This window comes from Mus pahari, chromosome 13 (assembly GCF_900095145.1).
Source record: "Mus pahari chromosome 13, PAHARI_EIJ_v1.1, whole genome shotgun sequence".
In the NCBI taxonomy this organism is placed as follows: domain Eukaryota; kingdom Metazoa; phylum Chordata; class Mammalia; order Rodentia; family Muridae; genus Mus; species Mus pahari.
Window position 1 is genome coordinate 3,949,581 of NC_034602.1, and position 3,570 is coordinate 3,953,150.

General features: G+C 38.2%; 1 pseudogene; it reads right to left on the reverse strand.

The window, feature by feature from the left end:
* Nucleotides 1–2,528: 2,528 nt before the first annotated feature.
* LOC110330836 lies at nucleotides 2,529–3,309 on the reverse strand (annotated as a pseudogene).
* Nucleotides 3,310–3,570: the final 261 nt, after the last annotated feature.

Genomic DNA, 3,570 nt, shown 5'->3' on the forward strand with positions numbered 1-3,570 from the left:
AGAGTTTGGATATGGATGGGAGGATGATAAGGGGATCAAAATATATACCTGTATAAAATGTCAAAGATCAATATTAATTCTAAGAGAAAGAAGAGAAAGATAACATCAATGAACAGCACAGAGTGGGTTAATACCCACTCACAACTGGTCAAAGTGCAAAAAACAAGTATCTGTTCTTGAGAGCTCGGCCACAAATGGACATGTATACCACAGCTACTTTCATAAGGCTCAGGGAACACTGTGAAAGAGGGCATGGAAAGATGGTAAGAGCCAGAAGTTAGGCAGGAGGAGGTTGATGTGAAGTGCTATTTTCTGGATAGATATGACAGGATACATGCATAAAATTATTAAGATTAAATTAAAATATTGTATTTTAAAGATGAAAATTAATTCAACAACAGAACATAAAATGGATGTAACAAATAGTGGATCACCTACAAATATCAAGCAAACATTATCGGAGTTGGAAGAAAAATACATTTCACATAATAGCAGGAGAATACATGAATACTAGATAGCTTATTTGCCAAGAAATAAATCATTAAAGAGAAAATGTGAACAACCACACAGCCTAGGTGGATCTCACAAACACATAAAGAACACTCTATATGACAGTAGTATAGATGGTATATAATCTTTTCAACTACATATAAACCACAGCAGTATGTAATCTTTTCAACTATGTCTAGACGCTGCACATGATAGGTTAAGTTAATCTGCACAGTCCTAACAAATTCAGGAAGACAGAAATCACACTGAGCATCTTTTATGACCACAGTGATATGCAGCTAGAAAACAGGGAGAGCAGTGTTATAAATAAATAGATGATAAGAGGAGAGTTATAAGTAAGCAGAAATTAAAAAACAGGCTCTGTACTACAGAATGAGTTCAAGAGAATATCAGCAGGCAAAAATCTCTTGAGACAAAGTTGAAAGCACAGTAAACTGGTTGAAGATGTCATTTTTGGAGCTAGACTTAGCTTACCTACTCCTCTTCCTCATCTTCCCAAGAGGGAGTTTCATCTGTTTTTAGTTGTTACATTTTCAAATATAATTTCCACTTTGTGATCACATCTCCAAACTTGTGAAAGTTGCATTTTAAGTTTTAAGCATGTTTCATGTTCTGTTTTGTACAATTCTATGATTTTTGACCAATGCATGTTGTATCTCTACCATTTCACTCAATAAGGAATATCTGTCATAAAAATCCCATGAACTTCAGCTCCTTCCCCTTTCATCATATTTCTGTGAGCCTCCCTGATCAACTTATTGTTTTTACACTTTTGTCTTATCTAAAATGCCATGTAAATGGAAGCATGCTACATGTTGCCTTTTAATACTGACTGTGTTTACTTAGCAATGTATATTTAAGGTACTGTCATGTCTTCTTGTGACTCAATGGCTCCAATCTTATCAGTGTACAGTATTATGTTACATGAATGTATATCAGAGTTTATTTATCAATGTTTTCACCATTATATTGAAATGATTATGATCTATCAAAAAGAATATTTTCTGCCTTTTATACACAAAGTTCAATATCACTTAGATGCTACATTGTTGTTCTTAAAACAAAATCCCAAATGTTTGACTTACCGAGTGAAGTCTCAGAAGCCAGATGCAGTGGCGAAAGCTGCTAGTTTAGAGTCTGAGAAAGCACCCAGCAGATCCTCCCACTCCATGAAATCATGAAAAAGCCTTCTTTATTTAGCTCTCATTTACAGAAAGCTTTTGGGATAAAGGTGTGTGCTAGGACTGAGCCACACCAGAACAGGAAACAGTTCTTGTTCTAGTTCAGAGTCTCAAGGTTCACAATGTGATCAACTATTCTGCAACACTACTTGTTTCAATAATTTCAAAGTGATTTCAAGTTGCCATGTATCAAAACACTTATTCAACTCTTAAATTGAAATGTTCTATTTTAAGTTACTAATTTCCAGGTATAATTTATTTTAAGAAATATGACTTTGCTGCTTGACAGCTCACCAGCATGCTCAAGTGAGATAGATAAAACTGTGAAATGTAGATGAAAATTGTTCTTTCTTTTATATTAAAGGAGCTGGGCCCACTCTGAAGAAGGATGTTTTAAAAGATATACAAATATAAAAAGAAGGTGCAAAAAGGACAGGACAACTCAATTTCTGCCAAATCCCACAATAGGAGAGTGCTTGAGTGGTATAGACAGAGGATGTATGGGCATCCCATCCCTTGAAATGGTCTGGTTAGACAATATGACTGAATAGTCATGTGGGTGAGTCAAAAGAAACATTTTAAAATACTAAGAGTCAGTTTTCTCTATTTTAAGGAAATGGTTCGTGTGTGTGTGTGTGTGTGTGTCCTTTGAAAGAGCTCATTATAATACCAATGCAGTGACTATAAATTAAAGACCATGACATCAGGATAGCTGCACTGTCGGTCACTCAGTCCTTGTGCAGGAATCTGAGCACTATAGGGAATCGTTGCTTTGAATCCAGTGACTTTTGGGACACCACTCATCTTCTGTGTCTTCGCATTAATTTGCAAACCCTCTTAAGTTTCCCAAGTCGCTTTTCTGTCCAACTCAAGTGCTTCCAGTAGGTTAGCTGCTGCGAGTGTCCCAGGGCCTATAGTGATGACATCGGAGATTTGTTTGCCAATCAGTTCTTAAGAACTGTACAGCTGGCTAAGGATCCCCTCCTATTTCTAAATGAACTTCTGGAATCAAGGCAAGAAACTCTGTCATGCTTACTGAGAAAAAAAAAAAAAGCCAATCACAAATTCACAGTGATCCTCAGCCACTCCAACCTCTGGTGTATTTTGCAGTAGCTAATGAGCCAGCAGAGCTCATTTCTGCAGTGAGGCATGCCTGTTGCCTCCTGAAATCCTTTCACAATTCCTGAGCCTGGCACCACAAGGGCACTTTCTAGATCTGCTCAGGAAGGTGTTTTAAAGATCCCATCTTGATGCTGGGTTGTATTTTGTTGTTGTTGTTGTTTCTTATACCAGCAAATTTCCTGTCTTCCAATACTAAGAACTCAAAACATTTTGCCAGATTTGTCAATTCCTCCATCCCGTACAGAGTAAAATCATTCAGAATATCAGTATGAATTTTGAACATGCAAATCCTGGGTCCCAAGACATCTGCTAGCTACAGCAGCTCTCTCCTCTTCAAAACATCAGCAGACAAATATAGATTGGTCTCCTTCTTCTGCACAAGCTTGTGAAGTTTTGAGGCAAGTGGGTGCAGCTCTGCTGGTGCACCAAAACCGAGGTCTTTCCATGTGGATAATCCGTTATAATTAGTGGCTGGGAAAAGATCCTCCTGGATGAATCAATGAGCCTTCTTGTTGCGGGAGTTATTAAAAAATCGGGGCCGGGCATGGTGGTGCACGCCTTTAATCCCAGCACTCAGGAGGCAGAGGCAGGTGGATTTTTGAGTTCGAGGCCAGCCTGATCTACAAAGTGAGTTCCAGGACAGCCAGGGCTACACAGAGAAACCCTGTCTCCCCTGTCTCGAAAAACCAAAAACAAAAGAAAGAAAGAAAGGAAGGAAGGAAGGAAGGAAGGAAGGAAGGAAGGAAGGAAGGAAGGA